The 21,336-nt window shown below is 45.7% G+C and overlaps 1 protein-coding gene across 1 annotated transcript in view; it reads left to right on the plus strand.

The window, feature by feature from the left end:
* Window positions 1-21,336, plus strand: part of shank3a (SH3 and multiple ankyrin repeat domains 3a) — a 773,648-nt gene that overhangs the window by 558,109 nt on the left and 194,203 nt on the right. The gene's annotated exons all lie outside the window — the stretch shown is intronic.

The raw sequence follows: 21,336 nt of genomic DNA on the forward strand, positions 1-21,336 counted from the left end.
CTATCTGTCCATGACAGTATCGACAGGAGTGACCACCACACAGCCCTTATAGAGAAGAAGTACCGCCTTCACATTGAGGATACCTTCCATCATGTTGTGTGGCACTACCACCGTGTTAAATGGGTTAGATTTCAAACAGACCTAGCACCTCAAGACTGGGCAACCATGAGGTGCTGTGGACCATCAACAGAAGCAAAATTGTACTCGAATACAATCTGTAACTTATTGACCTGGCATATCCACCACTCTACCATTACCATCAAGCCAGGAGATCAACCTGGCTCAATGAAGAATGGAGGAGGGCATGCTAGGAGCAGCACCAGGCGCACCTAAAAATGAGGTGTCAACCTGGTGAAGCTATAACACAGGACTACTTTTGTGCCAAATAGCATAAGCAGCAAGCTATAGACAGAGCTAAGCAATCACAGAACCAACAGATCAGACTTTAGCTCTGCAGTCCTTCCGGATCCAGTCGTGAATGATTGTGGACAATTAAACAATTCACCAGAAGAGGATAAAAACAGAAAATGCTAGAAAAACTCATAAGGTCTGGCAGTATCTGTGAAGAGGAAAACAGAGTTAACGTTTCGAGTCCATATACTCTTCTTAAGAGCTGGAGGAGGAGGCTCCTCAATGATGGAGAAGCCCATCAAATCAGTGCAAATGATAAGGCTGAAGCATTTGCAACAATCTTCAGCCAGAAGTGTCCAGCTGATGGTACATCTCGATCTCCACCGGAGGTCCCCAGCATCACAGGTGCCAGTCTTCAACTAATTTGATTCACTCCACATGATATCAAGAAATGGCTGAAGGTGTTGGGTACTGCAAAGACTATAGGCCCTGAAAATATTCCGGCAATAGTACTAAAGACTTGGGCTCCAGAACCTGCTGCGCTCCTCACCAAGCTGTTCCAGTACAACTACTACACTGGCATCTACCCAGCTATGTGGAAAGTTGCCCAGGCATATCCTGTACACAAAATGCAGGACAAGTCCAGCCTGGCCAATTACAATCCCATCAGTCTACTCTCGATCATCAGTAAAGTGATGGAAGGCGTCATCAACAGTGTTATGAAGTGGCACTTGCTTAGCAATAACCTGGTCACTGACGCCCAGTTTGGGTTCTGCCAGGGCCACTCAGCTCCTGATCTCATTACAGCCTTGGTTCAAACATGGAGAAAAGAGCAAAACTCCAGAGGTGAGGTGAGAGTGACTGCCCTTGACATCAAGGCAGCATTTGACCAAATGTGGCACTAAGGAGCCCCAGCAAAATTGGAATCAATGGGAATCGGAGGAAAACTCTCCGCTGGTTGGAGTCATATCTATCACAAAGGAAGATAGTTGTGGTTGTTGGAGGTCAATCATCTCAGTTCCAGGACATCACTGCAGGAGTTCCTCAGGGTAGTGTCCTAGGCACAAGCATCTTCAGCTGCTTCATCAATGACCTCCCTTCCATCATAAGGTCAGAAGTGGGGATGTTTGCTGATGATTGCAATGTTCAGCACTATTCATAACTCCTCAGATACTGATGCACTCCATGTCCAAATGCAGCAAGACCTGGACAATATCCAGTCTTGGGCTGACAAGTGGCAAGTAACATTTGCGCCACACAAGTGTCAGTCAATGACCATCTCCATCGAGAGGGAATCTAATCATCGCCTCTTAACATTCAATGGCATTACCATCGCTGGATCCCCCACTATCAAAATCCTGGGGGTTACCATTGACCAGAAATTGAACTGGACTAGCCATATAAATAGTGTGACTACAAGAGCAGTTCAGAGGCTAAGAACCCTGCAACGAGTAACTCACCTCCTGATTCGCCAAAGCCTGTCCACAATCTCCAAGGCACAAGTCAGGAGTGTGATGGAATACTCTCCCCTTGCCTGGTTTAGTGCAGCTCCAACAACACTCAAGAAACTTGGCACCATCAAGGACAAAGAGCCTGCTTGACCAGCACCCTATCCACAAACATTCACTCTCTCCACCAGCGATGCACAGTAGCAGCAGTGTGTACAAGATGCACTGCAGGAACCCTTCAAGCCTCCTTAGATAACACCTTCCAAACCCATGGCCACTATCACCTAGAAGGACAAGGACAGCAGACAAATGGAAACACCAGCACCTGGAAGTTCCCCTCCAAGTCGCTCACCATCCTGACTTGGAAATATATCGCCGTTCCTTCACTGTTGCTGGGACAAAATCCTTGAACTCCCTTCCTAACAGCACTGTGGGTGTACCTACACCACATGGACTGCAGCAGTTCAAGGCAGCAGCTCACACCACCTTCTCAAGTGCAGGATCAGCAAACCTAGCAGGGGTAAGCTAAAAATTTAAAATTCCTGGACAACACAAGCTCTGAAAGAAAGTTAAATATTGTAGTGGCCAGAAATTGCCATTTAAATCACAGTCTGAGAAACCTGATTCCCGTGCCTGAACGCACGACAGCTGAGCACATTCTGAACAAAGAGAAAAAAAAAATAATTAATAATTCATTGGAACTGAGCAGGCAGCTGAAAAACCCGGAAAAAGCTGGGATTCGATGCTTCCATGACCCGAGAACATAGCGCTAAAGTGGGAAAGACTCTAACCAATCGAGCCAGGTGGCCATTGTTGAAAAGGTTTAAACACTGAGATTGCGAAAACCATTACTGTGAAGCCTGCCAAACCCAACAAGCGTAGGAAAACCTTTTGTGCAGAAGCGTACACGGCGCCATATTGGATTTTCAGAAACTCCTTAAAACTGAACTTGCAATTTAAAAATTTTAACCATGGATCAGAAATCTACTCTTCCAGATCAATTTGGACTTATCCAAGGCTCAGATCAATCACAATATTGGGGACTAAGGTGAAAGAGATTCCTTAGAGACATGATTGCTAAATGATAAAAAGACAGAAGCTGAACAAGATAACACATTGCTTTATTCAGTAGACCCAGAAGCCGATGAAATGATGGCGAGACTAGGAATCAATGAATCATCTGCAAAATTTGATGACGTTTTATAATTATTCGAGGCTTATTTTAACTTCAGAAGCAACAAATTCCTTGAAAGCGCTAAATTTAATAAACATGCAGCAGCTAGGAGAACCTGCCAACTCCTTCATTAATGAGCTAAACAGAACAGCTGAGGGCTGTGATAATGGTGACCTCAAATCTGAACTAATCAGGGATAGAATAGTTGTACAAGTGATGAACGACACATTCTCTGCCATGCTTCAAGCAAAGTAAGATCTAACCCTTGAGAAAGCCATACAGCTTGTCAGGCGATCTGAATTCTGATTGCAGCACAGATCCATATTAAGGAGGAAAAGCAAATCATGGTACAAAGTAAATCCCATTGTTCAGCGAATGATAGAGCGCAGAAACAGGGACACTGCACCAACCAGTAAACTGACCATGCCAGCGCTTTGGAGCAAAACGTGATCTATGTCTGAGAATTTCAGCCCAATGCTTTTAACATAACTAAATTGAACACTTCAGGAAGCTGTACGAAGCCAAAACATCAAAATGCACAGAAGATCCGAAGAGGATTCACGAGGTTGAGACGGCACCAAGAGGGGACACAGTCAGTCTTCCTGGGTGAGGTCAAAGATCCTGGATCTTCGTTATGGAATGTGGATTTCTCAGTTAATGGCCTTCTCACAAAGTTGGAGTTGGACACGGATGCCAGTGTTGCGGTCCTACTGGACAGGGAACTGTGGCTAAGAGACTTCTGGCTACAAACAACTGACACCACTTTATGGGCCCAGAGGAATCTGACTTCTGGTCATAGTCATAATTCCGGAACCATTACAGTATGATAGCAAACAAATCTTCGAGCTGATGTAGGACATCTATAACCAATCTTTTTCTCTCTTGACCAGAGATGCCTTTGTAGTCCTCAAAATGGCAGCAGATGCCAAGATGACCAAGGTCATAAATTATTACAGAGCTACAACTTCCCAAGAGCTCCAACAAGAAAGGTTCTCTCGACTGGGACTTCAGCTCTGAACTGTCTTCTCTCTTTGAAGAGCAGGTTTGTCCACTTTTGTTACAGGTGCCAGAAGCCCCTCGTTGGTTACCACGGCACCTCAAGTAGATGACAATCAAGAGAGGAACCAGCCATGAGAAGAGCATTATCCTCCGGTTCCGACTCCAGTTGGAGCGATAAACCCTAAGACCGCAGAGCAGATGCTACAATAACCAGCTGGCATGACAGTGCCACAAGCGATGCTGGAACCAAGTAGCATCCATTGATGATGGTACACCACACAGCCAAATGCAAAAGGTGAGCTTATTACCAAATCACACCCTCACAGCAGGAAGAGCCACCTTCCATCCCAGCGTGTATCAAGGTCTGCTGGATGAAGGAAGAAGGGAAAAAAATACTATAGAGACAAGGCTGGAACTCATCTGCCCCATAAAGAGCGGGATAAACCAACCACCATCCGTCACTACAATTGGGGAATCGACAAAGAGCGATTCAATGCCAAAGAACGGAAAAAGAGGATGAGAAAACACCCAGATGCCAAAATAACCTCCAAGTCAACAAAGTTTACCTGCAGCAACAGAGCTTACCATTTCTCCAACAGTAGTGAGAACAAGATACGAAAGGGTTATAAGGCCTCCAGACCGCCTGAACCTATGAACTCAGACTTGAGCGGGGAAGATGGGGTAATCGTAATGATGTCATACATGGGGTAAACTGGGATAACTTGTAAATACATTGGACAAAGACTTGGGGGAGGTGTAGTATAAAGGTCTGGCATATAAAGGGTTGACATGGAACAAAGTACAGTACTGCCCACACAATGTTGTAAGAGAACACATGACCCACACCAAAGGGTCAGTATAGCGTTGCACAGAGCTGTGTGTAGAAGTAAGCAAGAAGACAGCTCCTAGCTTGGACCTTTACTGTACCTATGTATATAGTTTCTAGTGGTTAATAAAGTTACTGTTGAACTACCTAAGACCACAAATACCTTAATAAGACCTATCAAACCACGCCCAACACCTTACAATAGGTGGGACTCCCAAATCTGGAGCCTCTGGATGTCACGGAGCATACAGGGTAGGATAAGGTTAAAAAGTGAAGCTCATGTCGGATACCGAGAACTCAACACTGCAGTACATACAAACATCTGAATTAGGAGCAGGAGTAGGCAACTTGGCCTTTTGAGCCTGCTTCACCATTCAATGATATCGTGGCTAATCTGATGATAACCTCAACTCCATTTTCCCACCTACCTCCGATAACCTTATACTCCCTTGCTTATCAAGAATCTATCTACCTCTGCCTTAAAAATATTCAAAGGGTCTGCTTCCACTGCCTTTTGAGGGAGAGGGTTCCAAAGACACTCAAACATCTATGTGAAAAATGTTCTCCTCATCCATGTCCTAAAGAGCAACCCTTTATTTTAAACAGTGGCCCCTAGTACTAGATTCTCGCACAAGAGGGAACGTTCTCTCTGCATCAACCCTGTCAAGGCCCCTTAGGATCTTATATGTTTCAATCAAGTCGCCTCTTACTCTTCTAAACTCCAGCCTCCGGTAAGCCTTGAGGAGTATAAAAAGTGTAGAGGTGAAATTAAAAAGCAAAATAAGAATGCAAAGAGGCAATGCCCATCATGTATGTGGCAGCTGAAAAAGAGTTAACCAACCTCATCCACTTTCCAGTTCTTGGTTCATAGCCTTATAGGTTAGGGCATATCCAAGTATTTTTTTAATTGTCATGAGTCTTTCTGCCTTAATTACCCATTAAATCAATGAATTCCAGATACCCACCCCCATTGGGTGAAAAAGTTTCTTCCCAGCTCCTCTAATTGTTTGACCAATTATCTATTAAATCTATGCCCCATGGTGATTGACTTCTCTGCTGAGGTAAATAGTTCTTTCCTATCCATTCTGTCGAGGCCCCACGTAATTTTATACACTTCAGTTAAATCTCCCCTCAGCTTCCTCTGTTTTGTGCTCTTACTTTTCTAAACAGTCTGTCATTGGGATCTTTTGAAATGCCTTGCTGAAATCCATGTATATTACATGAAACTCGCTACCCTCATGACCCTCCCTGTTACCTCAAAAATTCGATCAAGTTAGTCAGCCATGGCATAAGAACATAAACTCAGCAGGTCAGGCAGTATCTGTGGAGAGTAAAAGAGTTAATTTTTCAGATCAATTACCTTCCATTGGAACTGAAGAAAGATAGAAATGTAAGAGTTTTTAAGCTAGTGGAAGCAGGGAGGGGGGAGGCAAAACAAAGAAGAGAAGGTCTGTGATAGGGTGCAAGCCATTATGAATAGCTATAACTGCAAGAACACTTGAAAGTGCAAGCGCCACATGAATGTAGTCGATTGCACCCTGCACCCGTGGAAAACATGAGATCTGGGCAAATCCCAATGCTCTTACTTCTTGGCTTTCCTGATCCCAGGCAAAATGCATAAAGTTGTGTACCTTCATGGAGATGGCATCACTGACCTCATAGATGCATTTGTGCATGGAGGCTTGTGATATCCCACAGAGGTCGCCTGTGGAGCACTGAAAGGAGCCACTGGTGTAAAAACTGAGTGCCATGGTCACTTTCATGACCACTGGCAGTGGATGCCCTCCATGTCGCTGTGGTGCCAAATCCTGCAGCAGGTGGCAGATGTGACCGACTAATTCTCTGGACGTGCAGTCTCCAGCGACACTGTTTCTTGGTCAGCTGCAGGAATGACAAGCATCATCTATAGACCTGGGGTCTGGCTAGGCGTCAACTAGTGAAAGCTTGCTCTGGCTCTTCTGCAGCATGAGTGGGAGCCCCAGCCGCCTCTTCTTCCTGAAGGTGCTTCTCCCTCTGCCCAGCCAGGCAGCTCCATCACTCTCCTCTCCTTCATTTCCACTCTCTGTAAGCCATGAACACAAAGCTAGGTCACCAGGCTCCATGCTCTTGATGTATTCCTCCTCCAGGATGAAAGAAAGAGATGGGTTAGCTTAGATGTGCTAAAAACCTCTCTTGGTTAAGTCTGAAGGCCCCTTAACACATCCCAGAGAGTGCTGGCCATCACTTGGATGGCCAGAATTTAGTGCGCTGCATGGCTGCCCGAAACCCCACCCAACTCCGTCCCACTCCACCTGACCGATTGGTGACAGCTTTGCCCACAGGACTGCATTCTGTGCTGTCAGCTCAGGCACAGACATTCTTCTAACCCGCACTGCAAGGCTGCACTGTTAGCTTGAACCATGGGGAAGACTGGTCCAAACCGGAATGATGATATTTCAGGGACTGTGAGCGCCTCCACCAGTGACTGCTCCATGGCCAGCTTCCTCGAGGAGATTGTACTATTTCAACTATTCTAACCAGATGGATTACGCCCCAGAGTTCTGAAGGAGATAACTGAAGAGATAGTGGAGGCATTAGTGGTGATCTTTCAGGAATCACTGGAGTCAGGGAGGGTCCCAGAGGACTGGAAAATCACTAATGTATAAGAAGGGAGTGAGGCAAAAGACAGGAAATTACAGGCCAATTAGCCTGACCTTGCTCATTGGTAAGATTTTAAAGTCCATTATTAAGGATGAGATTTCAGAATACTTGGAAGTGCATGGTAAAATAGGGCAAAGTCAGCATGGTTTCATCAAAGGGAGGTCATGCCTGACAAGTCTGTTAGAATTCTTTGAGGAGGTAATGAGTAGGTTAGACAAAGGAGAGCCAATGGATGTTATCTACTTGGACTTCCAGAAGGCCTTTGACAAGGTGCTGCACAGGAGGCTGCTCAGTAAGATAAGAGCCCATGGTGTTAGAGGCAAGGTACTAGCATGCATAGAAGATTGGCTGTCTGGCAGGAGGCAGAGAGTGGGGATAAGGGGGTCCTTCTCAGGATGGCGGCCGGTGACTAGTGGAGTTCCGCAGGGAACTCCAGTTGTTGGGACCACAACTTTTCACTTTATACGTTAATGATCTAGTTGAAGAAACTGAGGGCATTCTGGCTAAGTTTGCAGATGATACAAAGATAGGTGGAGGGACAGGTAGTATTGAGGAGTTGGGGAGGCTGCAGAAGGATTTAGACAGGTTAGGAGAATGGGCAAAGGAGTGGCAGATGGAATACAACATGGGGAAGTGTGAGGTCATGCACTTTGGTAGGAAGAATAGAGTCATGGACTATTTTCTAAATGGGGAGAGAATTCAGAAATCTGGAGTGCAAAGGGACTTGGGAGTCCTAGTCCAGGATTCTCTTAAGGTTAACTTGCAGGTTGAGTCGGTAGTTAGGAAGGCAAATGCAATATTGGCATTTATTTCGAGAGGACTAGAATATAAAGGCAGGGATGTGCTGCTGAGGCTTTATAAGGCTCTTGTCAGACCACATTTAGAATATTGAGAGCGATTTTGGGCCCCGTATCTCAGGAAGGAAGTGCTGGCCCTGGAGAGGGTCCAGAGGAGGTTCACGAGAATGATCCCAGGAATGAAAGGCTTAACATATGAGGAACATTTGAGGACTCTGGGTCTATACTCGATGGAGTTTAGAAGGAGTTTAGAAACTTACAGAATACTGAGGGGCCTGGATAGAGTGGATGTGGGGAGGATGTTTCCATTAGTAGGAGAGATTAGGACCCGAGGGCACAGCCTCAGAGTAAAGGGAAGACCTTTTAGAACAGAGATGAGGAGAAACTTCTTTAGCCAGAGAGTGGTGAATCTATGGAATTCATTGCCACAGAATGCTGTGGAGGCCAGGTCATTGAGTGTATTTAAGACCGGGATAGATAGATTCTTGATTGGTAAGGGGATCAAAGGCTATGGGGAGAAGGCGGGAGAATGGGGTTGAGAAACTTATCAACCATGATTGACTGGTGGAGCAGACTCGATGGGCTGAATGGCCTAATTTCTGCTCCTACGTCTTATGTTCTGCAGTCCACTAAAATGCTCATTAGTTTGCAGTCTGTGCCTGAAGGGTGAAGTGCTCTGGAGCACTTGGTGGCACTTACAGGCCTCTGCGTTGCTTGAGTGGGTAGATAAGGTAGAGGCCTTACTCCAGGCACGTCAATGTGACTGTGCCTGAACTGTCTCAGCTCCGGAGGAATGGTCACTTTATACAAGGGTTCCCTAATGCATGGCCACTTACCTCCCCACCCGCCATATGTGCACTACTATCAACCGCAATGCAGCCCTTGCTACCCCCATACCCTCCCAAAACTTGCCTCACCCACAATGCAGCCCTTGCCACCCGCCCCCCCCAACTCACCTCAACTGCAGTGCAGCCCTTGCCCCAGCATCACACAGTCAACCAGCCAGGAAAATGAGACTTGCCTGTGCCCTCACCTGATTGCGTGGTGCCTGAACCTCGAGGTCCAACAGGTGACCTTCATGAGCGCTGTGCAATGTCACTGTGCGTTCATCTCTGAGTTCCCCTCAAAGTGCAGCTCACCAGGTGCACACCTTATAAATGCTGTTATAAACATCGGCGTGCAATCACATCAATGTGTCTGGATAATCCAGTGTGGGGGATGATTCCAGCGAGCAGGGCTTATAATGGTATGCAATGGTATGTATTAAAAGGAAGTTCCCAACGTGGGAAACGCGGCCCACCGTTGACGGGCGGAGTGGACGATTGCAAACTGCTTACATGACGCCATGAAACCGATTTTTGGTCTTCCCGCCATATTGTCCACTCACGCCTGCCATGACACCTGATGCCAACGGGCACAGAAAATTCCACCCAAAGTGAAAGGACAGCCTATTAAAGATGAGTAAAAATGCCAGTTCAGCAACACACACCCTAATAAAACAGGGGAGCTCGGGGCAAATTATGCATTGGGACGAACCAGACATGGTATGGATTGCAGAGGCATGGCTACGGGAAAAACAGGACTAGGAATTAAATATTAAACAATTAGAAAAGATAGAGACTGAAAAGGGGGAGGTGGAATTGTTGAAACTATTAGGGATGGCATAATGGCAGTAGAGAAAAGAGGCCCAATTATCAGCAAGACAAAAGTAGAATCCACAGGTGGCAGATTAAAAAATGCTGGAAATGCACAGCAGGTCTGGCAGCATCTGTGGAGAGAGAAACAGTTAATGACCTGAGACATTAACTCTATTTCTCCACAGATCCTGCCAGACCTGCTGTGCATTTCCAGCATTTTTCAATGTTCATTTTAGATTTCCAGCAACCACAGTATTTTGTTTTTGTGGAAAAATAGAATCCGTGTGAATAGAGATAAAAAATAATAAAGGATCAATCATACCATTAGCTTGTAGTCCACAGACCACCTAATAGAGGAAGGGAGACGGACGAAGAAATATGCAGGCAAATTAGAGAATTTAGTCAAAAGTATAGAATAATAATCATGGGGATTTCAACTACCCTGATGTAAGTTGAACAGAAGAGTTATGTAAAGGGGGATAAAGGAATGGAGTTTCTACAATGTGTACTCTTTTCTAATCCAGTATGCAAAAAGCCCAACAAGGGAAGATTCTCTATTGGTCTAGTAATGGGAAATGAACCAGAGCAGATAGGAGAAGTGAAAGAAGGGAACAACCAGGCAATAGTGACCATAATATAATAGACTTTAAGATGATGGTAGAGAAGGACACAAGTGTGACAAAAAACAGTTAATAGATTGGAGAAAAGCTGATTTTCAGGGGCTGAGAATAGAACTTGGGAAAATAATATGGGCAACGATTTTGGTAAACAACAATGTAGAACAACAATGGGAAGCATTGAAAACTGTGATTAACAAGGTGCAGGAAAAATACATTCTGCTAAAAGGAAAGAACAAACTAAACACAGGTGAGACTCCATGGATGAATAAAGACATCAGGGAACAATTGAGGTTTAGGGAAGAGGCATGAATTAAGTACATTGGCAGCAGAGGAGCATATGATAAGAGAAAATTATGAGAGAAGCTAAAAAATTAGGAGTTAAAGTATCAGTATGAAATTACATTATCAAGCAACATAAAACAAATAATAAAATATTTTACAGGTACATCAATAAAAAAGGAAAGCGGTAATGGGAATAGGACCATTAAGATTTAAACAGGATACCACTAAGGTAATGATAGAGAGAGAGTAGAAATATTAAATCATTGTTTTGCTCGATATTTACCAGGGAGACAGGACACGTAGACAAAACAGACAAGATGAGCAATGAGATAAATGCATTTAAAATAATAAAGGGATGTACTGAATAATCTAATCAAACTCAAAGAGGGTAAAGTCCCTGGTCTGGATGGATCGTATTTTAAAGGAATCTAGAGAAGAGATAACAGAGGGACCGCTACACATGTTTAATAATTCATTAGAAAAAGGTGCAGAGCAAGAGGACTGCTGGATAGTGAATGTAATTCCCATATTTAAGAATGGGGACAGAACATGTCCAGGGAATTATAGACCAGTCAGCTTAATATCGGTGGTAGAAAAAGTAATAGAATCTCTATAAAAGGAGAGGATAGAATCATAGAATTATCACAGTGCCCATCGTGTCTGCACCAGCTCTTTGACTGAACAATTCGCCAAGTGCCGTTCTCCATCCTTCTCACCATAACCCTCCAACTTCTTCCTTTTTGGATAACAGTCTAATTTCCTTTTGAATGTTTCAATTAAACCTGCCTGCTCTCAGGCAATATATTCCAGAACTTAACCACTTGCTGCATGAAAGTTTTTTCTCATACTACTCTTGTTTCTTTTGCCAGTTATTTTAAATCTTTGCCCTCTCGTTCGCGATCCTTTCACAAGTGGAGACAGGTCCTCCCTATCTAATCTGGCCAGGTCCCTCATGATTTTGAATACCTCTATCAAATTTCCTCTCAGCCATCTCCTCTTCATGGAAAACAATCCCAACTTCTCCAATCTATCTTCATACTTGAGATTCCTTATCCCTGGTACCATTCTAGTTAATCTTTTCTGCCTATCTCCAATGCTTTCACATCTTGCCTAAATTTCAGCACCCAAAACTGGTTGCAATACTCCAGCTGAGGCTGAACTTAGTGTCTTAAGCAAGTTCGATATAACCTTTAAAATAAAAGCATAACTCTGCGGATGCTGGAGATCTGAAATAAAAACAGAAAATGCTGGAAAAACACAGAGGTCTGGCAGCAACTATGGAGAGAGAAACAGAGTTAACATTTCAACTCCAATATAACTCTTCTTCAGAACTAGGCTCTTCTAAAGAGTCATACTGGACTCAACATGTGAACTCTGTTTCTCTTTCCGCAGATGCCACCATAGCTGCTGAGATTTTCCAGCACTTTGTTTTTATTCAACATAACCTCCTTGTTCTTGTACTCCATGCCCCTATTAATAAAGCTTAGGATACTTTATGCTTTATTAACCGTTCTCACAACATGTTCTACCACCTCCAATGACTTATGCACATATACACCCAGGTCCCTCTGCTCCTGCACTCCCTTTACAATTGTACCCTTTATTTTATATTGTCTCTCCCTGTTCTCCCTACCAAAATGAATCACTTCACATTGGTCCCATTCCACCAACTTGTCTATGCCCTTTTGAAGTTCTATTCTATCCTCCTCACAGTTCACAATGCTTCCAAATTTTTGTATCATCAGCAAACTTTGAAATTATGCCCTGTAACCCAAGGTCTAGGTCATTAATATATATCAGGAAAAGCAAGGGTCCCAACAATGGCCCCTGGGGAACTCCACTACACACTTCCTCCAGACCAAAGGACACCCATTAACTATTACTCTCTGTTTCCTATCACTCAGGCAATTTTGTATCTATGTTGCTACTATCCCTTTTATTCCATGAGCTATAACTTGGCTCACAAATCTGTTGTGCAGCCGTGTATCAAACGCCTTTTGAAAGTCCATGTACACCATATCAACAGTATTGCCCTCATCAACCCTCTCTGTTACTTCTTCAAAAAGCTCCAGCAAGTTAGTTAAATATGATTTTCCCTAAACAAATCCATGTTGCCTTTCCTTAATTAACCTGCATTTGCCCATGTGACTATTATTTTTGATTTGAACTATTGTTTCTAGAAGATTCCCCATCACCGAAGTTAAACTAATTGGCTTGTAGTTGCTGAGCTTATCTTTACACCCATTCTTCAACAAAGGCGTAACATTGGCAACTTTCCAGTTCTCTGGCACAACCCTTGAGTCTGAAAAATTATGACCAGTGCCTTTGCAATTTCCAGTCTCACGTCCGTCAATATCCTTGGGTATATCTCATCCAGTCATAGTGCCTTATCAACTTTAACTACAGATAGCCTATCCAATTTCTCCTTCTTATCAATTTTGAACCCTTCTACTGTCTGAATTACCATCTCTTTCGCCATAGCCTGGGTAGCATCTTCTTCCTTGGCAAAGTATTAATTTGGTACCTCAGTTATGTCCTTTGCCTCCACGTGTAAATCCCACTTTTGTCCCCTAATCAGCCCTACCCCTCCTTTTACTATTTATACGCTCATAAAAGATTTTGGATATTCTTTTATGTTGGCTGCTCTGGATTTGTTTGCCCTAACTTTCCCTTTTGAGAGCATATACATTGACAGTTCCCGAACTATCTCTTCTTCGAAGATAGCCCCTTGTTCAGCTACTGTTCTTCCTGCCTGCCTTTGACTCCAATTTATTCGGCCCAGATCCATTCTTACCCCACTAAAGTTGGCTTTCCCTCTATTAATTGTTCTTACTATGGACTGTTCTTTGTCCTTTTCCATAGCCAGCCAAAACCTTATAATATATTGATCGCTGTCCCTTAAATATTCTCCTACTGACACTTGACCCATTTGGCCCATGTCATTTCCAAGAAACAGGTTTAGCAGTGCTTCCTTTCTCATTGAACTGGAAAAATACCGCTGTAGAAAATTTTACTGAACACACTCAAGAATTTCTTGCCCCTCCCTACCCTTTACACTACCACTGTACCAGCCTATATTTGGATAATTAAAGTCCCCCATTATAATTACTTGACAATTTTTGCACCTCTCTGTAATTTCCTTGCAGATTTGTACTTCTACATCCTTCTCACTAGTTGGTGGCCTAAAGTCTACATTGAGCAATGTATTTGCAGCTGTTTTGTCCTGCCAGATAGATTCAATCCTTGACCCCTCTCGGACATCCTCTTTCTCCAGCAAAGCAATGCTCTCCTTAATCAATTTAACCACCCCTCCCCCTTTTATTCCTCTCCTATCTTTCCTGAATACCTTGTATTCAGGAATATTTAATACCCAGCCCTGCCCCTCTTTGAGACAGGTCTCTGTTACAGCCACGTTGTATTTTCACATGACAATTTGAACCTGTTACTCACCAATCTTATTTACCACACTCCATGCATTCACATACATGCACAGTAGCCCTGATCTAGACTTTATTACTTTCTCCCTTACTCTGGCCCCATGTATTAACTTACTATTCCTTATTCTAGTGCTATCTGTCTCTCCCAGTATTCTGTGCACCTTGGTATGCCTCTGATTTTATCTCCTTGTTCCCAAACCCCTACCAAGTTAGTTTAAACCCGTCCCACTAGCACTAGCAAAATGTCCCGTATGGAAGTCAATCCCGGCTCTATTTAGCAGCTGCCCGTCTGGCCTGCACAGGTCCTATCTCCCCAGAGCCAGTCCCAATGGTCCAAGAATCTAAAGCTTTCCCTCCTGTACCATCTTTCCAGCCATATATTCGTCTGCTTTACCCTCCTATTTCTATACACGCTTGTGCATGGTATTGGGAGTAATCTGGCAATTACCACTTTTGAGGCCCTGCTTTCCAATTTGCTACCTAGCTCCCTCTTTCTGCCTAAGTCGTTCATATCAATATAGACCATGACTGCTGGCTGTTCACCCTCCCAATCAGGGTGCTCTGCAGCCGTTCAGTGACATCCTTGACCCTGGCACCAGGTAGGCAACATACCACCCTGGATTCACGTCTGTAACCACAGAAATGCCTATAAAATCCGCTAACTATCAAATCGCCTATCACTATTGCTCTTCCAGCCTTCCTTGTACCCCTCTATACAGCTGAGCCACCTGTGGCGCCATGGACCTGGTTTTGGCTGCACTCCCCAGATGAACTATTACTCTTATCAGTGTTCAGAACTGAATACTGGGAGGAGAGTGAGATGCCCTCAGGGTACTCGTGGACTACCTGCCTGTTTCTTTTTGACTGCCTGGTATTCACCCATTCCCCCTCTCTCTGCATACTCTAAAGCTTTGGGGTCACCACATCTATAAATGTGCTATCCATGAAGCTCTCAGCCTTACAGATGCCACTGCAGTGATGCCAGCTGCAGCTCAAGTTCTGAAACCCGGAGCTCAAGCTGCTGCAACTGATGAGACTTCCTGCACAAATGGTTATCCAGGATCCGGGAAGTATTCTGGAGTTCCCACATAGCATAGGATGTGCATTCTAGTGGTCAGAGCAGCCCTGCCATTTTTCTGTTTATTAGTTAACCTTACTATTGCTGATAACCTTACCAAACTAATAAACCTTACCACTACTAATAAACCTTACTAATACTGATAAATCCTAATAATACCTAACACACCTTACTAGTAGTAGTAAACCTTAAAAATAAAAGGTAAGACTCACCAGCTAATCACTTGTTACTTATTATTAATACTTAATATTTATCATTTTTAATCTGCCAGTTGTTTAGACTCAAACCCTAATCAGCAAACTCACCAGCCAATGAACTTATGACTTCTGTCTGACGTCACACCTCGATTTTTATTTCTGAACATGGCTCTGTGTTATATTGTGTTATAGCTCTGACCTCATCCAAACCCTCGCTCCCCTTTGCCACTTTTATGACCCCAAACTCTTCCAAACCTTCCCTCTCTCTCGCAGCTTTTATGGCTCAGAATACCCGCTCTCTCACTGCTTTTATGGCCCCAAACTCCCACTCCCTCTCACCAGTTTATAAGATGTTAATATTAGTAAGACAATAATATTAGAGAAATTAATGGGATGTAAAGTAGATTAATCCCTTGGACCTGATGATCTACATTCCAGAGTGTTAAAAGAGGTAGCATTTCTACAGTACCTCCACTTTACTCGACCCCTCCACTGTTTCTAAGTTGCCAGACTGCTTGTCCAATTCTTGTACTGGATGACCAGAAATTTCCTCCAATTAAACATTGAGAAGATTGAAGTAATTGTTTTCAGTCTTTGCCACAAACCTTTCTCCTGAACCACCAATTCTATTGGTCTCCCACCCAAACGCCTGAGGCTGAACCAGAAAATATCATATTTTGACTCCAAGAGGAGCTTCCAACCAAGCATCCATAAGACAGATATTTCCACCTCTGTAACATCATCCAATTCCCCCTGCCTCAGCTCATGTACTGCTGAAACCCTTATAAGTGTCTGTGTTACCTGTAGACTTGACTATTCTAACTTCCTCCTGGCCTGCCCAATATGTTCAACCTCCGTTAACTTAAAGTCATCCAAAACTCTGCTGCTCATGTCTTAACTTGGACCAAAACCTGTTTACCCATCATGCTATGCTCACTGACCTACACTGGCTCCCAATTAAGCAACATGTTGATTTGAAAATTCTCATCCTTGTTTTCAATTCCCTATGTCACCTCACCATTCCCTATCTCTGTAATCTTCTCTGACCCCATAACCCTCCAATATGTCTGTGCTCCTCTAATTCAGCGGTTCTCAAAGTGTAGTCTGCAGCATCGCTTGAGACTCTTGAGGATTCTTCAAATGGTTTCCGGGCTGTCCCAAAATACTTCACTGAAGCTAGTGTTCAGCAAGAAAAGTTTGACTGACTTTTGTCTCCACGTATGGTCCGAGTATCTGAGTTTCTGAAGCACCTGCTGCCACTCCCAACAACTTACAACTGCGAGAACGGATTTTCAATACTTGTGGGGCTGAAAAAAAAAGAGAAACTGGCTGAACTTGGAGCCTGGCATAAGGCTGAAGTTCTCTAGCTTGGCAGACGTCACCTCATCGGTGTCTTATCAAAAGCAGTAGCACTCTTCCCATTAATCCTGATGAGTTTTTTTATGGTGACAAGCAAAAATGGGTGGCATAGGGTCAGTAGGCAGTCCATAGTCTTTTATCCCATCTAAGTGGTCTGTGGACGAGAAGCACTGCTTTAATTCTGGTCTCTGGAGTATCCCCAATTTTAATCGCCCCACCACTGGTAACCATGCCTTCAGCTGTTCAGGCGCTAAGCTCTGAACCTCCCTCCATTAACCTCTTCACTCCTCCGCCTCGCTTTCCTCCTTTAAGAAACTTGTTAAAATCTACATCTTTGACCTAGCTTTTGGTTTTGTGTCCTGATATCTCCTCATATGGTTCAGTGTCATTTTCATTTTATGATGCCCCTGTGAAGAGCCCCAAGATGTTGCATTACTTTAGAGGTGCCATGTAAATACAAGTTGTTGTTGTTGTCAGAAAACCTTTTAATCTGGAATCTTGAGCCACTATTCCTGTCCTTCTTTGAGCCTCCTTTATGTTGTTTGGGGTTTTATTCTATACCAAGAACGTTGCCTGATGCCTTTCTATGCTAGAATGTAGTGTGGTGTCTGTCAATGACAGCAGCAACCACTTGTATTTATACAGTGCTTTGAAAGTAATAAAACATCTCAGGATGCCTCACAGGAGTGTTATAAAGCAAAACTTTAGCACCAAGTCACGTTGGGAAATATTAGGGCAGCCGGCCAAAAGCTGGATCAAAGAGGTAAGTTTTAAGGACTGCCTCCGAGGAAGGAAGTGACATAAAGAAGTTTAGGGAGGGAATTTCAGAGCTTAGGGCCTGGGCAACCACAGGCACAGCCACAAATTAAAATCAAGGATGTGCAATAGAGCGAATTAGAGAGGGGCGCAGGTATCTCAGAGTGTTGTAGGGCTAGGGGAGAATTCCAGACATAGGGAGGAGTGAGGCCATGGAAGAATTGAAACACAGGGCAGAATATTCCCATAGGTGTGCCGGGGGTTGGGGGGGGCCATCGTGATATTTGGGAAGGCAGGCGCGCTATAAGTTCGGATGTGCGCCCACCATCAATTAACAGGCCAGTTAAGGCCCTTGAAGCAGCAATTGATTTTGATTTCTCGCAGCCCCGTGCAATCTTCAGGATGTCTCACGGGTGCAACGGGCAGGTGGGTAGGAGACATTTGTATAAATCTCATCCACTGGTGGGATAAGAGGAGAGAGTGGGGTCGCAAATGTGATGTTTCAGGTATTTAAGTGTGAAAGTTACTTATACTTGCCCGTGTGAGCAGGAAGACCTCAAAACCCATACCAGCTGCTAGGACAGGAGTAAAAGCCTTGGTCAGGACTTTACAGTAAAGATCAGTTCTGGGGCCTGCAGCTTTCAGGAAACTTTCCCTTAGCCTAGGAATGGGAGTTGTGCTGTCCACTGGAGGCACCTTCTCTGAGGAGGAAGGGAGGGCCAGAAGGGGGAAGGAGGCCAGGAGTCCACATTCAGCCTCCAGGGGAACCACCTTTGGGAGGACAGGCGCAGGCACAAGGGGCGCAGGGCCAACAGGAAGTCCAAGGTGGAAGGGGCCGCAGAAGACGCCACTAACCCGCTGCCAGGGTTTACAGGCAGCAAAGCAGCTACCTCAATATGACTGAGGTGCAATGCCGAAGGAGGCTCCCTCTCCCAAGGGAGACAGTGACCTCCATCTGTCAGATGATAGGCCCTGAGATTTCCGCAAACTGTTTGGGTGGACACCCCATGCCAGCGGTTCTTAAGGTCACAGCTGCCCTCAACTTCTATGCTTCCAGGGGTCAGTGGGTTATCTCTGTGGAGTGTCCCAATCAGCTGTCCACACTTGTGTCAAGCAGGCAGCATACGCTCTATTCAGGCGTGGATTGACTTTCATCCACTACCACTGGGACAAAGCCAGCCAGACAGATTGAGCCAGAGGCTTCACAGCGATTGCTGGCTTCTCCCATGTCCAGGGTGCTATAGACTGCACACATGTGGCCATCAAGGCGCCAGCAGATGAGCCGGGTGTCTTCATCAACAGGAAGGGCTTCCACTCCATGAACGTGCAGATAGTGTGTGATCACGGGATGCTGATTCTACAAGTCTGTGCAAGGTACCCAGGCAGCTCCCATGATGCCAACATCTTCAGACACTCCCAGGTGCCAGGGCTTTTCAGTGCTCCAGCCCGGCTGGATGGATGGCTGCTGGGTGACAAGGGCTATCCCCTCAGAAGGTGGCTCGTGATGCCTCTCCGTCATTCAAGAACAGAAGCTGAGCAGCGGTACAATAGGAGCCACGCCTCCACAAGAGAACCATCAGTCTTCCCAAGATGTGCTTCCGATGCCTGGACCACTCAGGGGGCGCACTCCAGTGCCCCCCAGATCGTGTGTCGCTGATACTGGTTCATGCTGCCCTCTCCACGATCTGGCACTGGAAAGGGGCGAAGCTGTGGACAAGGAAGACATAGATGCAGTTGCTCCAGATGCACATGATGAGTCCAGCAGTGAGTCCGAGGATGAGCACACACAGGAGAACGCTGAGGGGGGTAGACACTGACCCAGGCATACCCCAGAGAGGCAGGGACACCCGGGAGGCTTTAATCCAAAGAACCTTCAGCTAGCACATCACAGATAGACCTTCAAAGTGCTAGGGCTGCAGGCTCCACACTCGATACCTGAGTGCTAAGTCTGCCTGGATACTAACAATAACTAAGGCCCTTGTCAATAAAGCTCAATGTCAAACAACTCACTCATAACACCATGGCTTCCAGTCCACCTGCAGAAGTAAGGAATCACCCTGAGGCATGGCAACATATCAAAATTTATTGAGTGAACAAATGTAACTAAACAAAAACGGCATTAGATATCACATCAAGTCTTCCACAAAGTACTATGGGCCAACTTAAAAGCACCAGTGAGAAACCCGTGGTGTGCCTAAGGTGCCTTAGATTTACTCTTATAGGTGCCACATCTAGGTGCTCCCCCCTCGCTGGCATTGGCATCTGAGACAGCCTGCTCACTATGCTGTCCTGTTGGCCTCGATGACCTTGGCAGACATCCTTCGCCCCACGGAGCATTTGATAGCCCCACCTGAGAGGGAGCAGCCAGTTCCACAGCTGGCATCTTCCCAGTCACCGCAGCCTCATCGGATGCCACAGTCAATGGCAGAGAGGCGGAGGAGCCACTGTCCTCATCTGGAGCACCCGAAGAGGAGCCCACAGAGACAACAGCGAGCTGCTGCGCTGACGTGAGGTCGCTTCGGGCCTCCTTGCTCACCGTAGATGGATGGACACCAAGCTGGGATACTTGGTGCCCAAACCATCTCCCACACTGGCACTGACCAGCTGAGCCACCATGAGGGCTTGCAGGTCCAAGCGCAACCTCAGGAGGCCCTGACTGTTCTCCTGGAGGAGCCTCTCCACGAGAGTCGCCCCTCTTTCCACGGAGGAAGCATGGTGCTGAGCCATGATGCTCGTTGCATCAGTGATGCTCTGCATGGACTCCTCCAGCATGGGCACCATACTATGCATAGCCTCATGTGTCTCCGCCAGATCATTCTGCATACCCTGCTGCACTTGCAGCGTTCGCTGCCTCGTGGACTCCAGAGGTGCATCATCAGCCACCAACCAAGCATGTACCTGGTCCCCTGCAGTCCTCCGACTGCTGGCACCCTGGGTTCTCTCTGTCTCTGCCCGCACTTCAAGCGAGTGTGAAGTGACCTGACCGCCATGCCCTGGGACACTAGCCGAATATCTAATTCCCACCAAGGTGTCAGTCTCTGCGCTGATGCCTGCCTGGCTGAGATGGTGTGACGCTGGTGAATGGATTTGCTTGAGGGCTTCAGGGGTGAGAGGTGGGCCCTCTGCCTGCTCCTCCTGGCCCTGCTCCAGTGATGCTGAAAGGAAGAAAAAGGACATTTGATTAGTTACAGTGCAGACAATGTCAACTTGCTGCCGCTCCCCCAGATCATTATGCGCTCATCCTTCCATAATCAAGGGTAAACCCATGTTGCTAATTTCAATCACTGAGCATTCAGCAGTGCCATGGCTTCTGTGACACACATGGTTGCCTGAGTGCTCGCCAAATATACCTCCCCGTGGCACCCCAGCCTCACCGCCACCAGTGGACCAGGGGGCATTGCGGCTCTCAAGATCCATGGCCTGCTGCTCAAAAGCCTTTCGGATGGCCAACTTGGCCTCCACCAGTCCGCATTCATTCAGAGGCATTGTGCACAGTCTTTTCCTGAAAAGGAGAGAGGAGCATTGATTAGCCCAGCCTGCACCTGAATTCCCATTGTACCCCTGCCACCCCAGCCAGAGTGGGACATTGCAGGGCTCCAGTTCTTCGTGACCCTGCAGCTAACACACACTCATCAAAACAATCCCCCCCCCTCCATTGCCCAAATGCTGCCTCCTTCACATGTGGCACCACAAGGAGTCACTTTGCTAAGCAAGGAGGCACAAGCACGTGGAGCA

This window comes from Carcharodon carcharias, chromosome 13, assembly GCF_017639515.1.
Source record: "Carcharodon carcharias isolate sCarCar2 chromosome 13, sCarCar2.pri, whole genome shotgun sequence".
Taxonomy (NCBI): Eukaryota; Metazoa; Chordata; class Chondrichthyes; order Lamniformes; family Lamnidae; genus Carcharodon; species Carcharodon carcharias.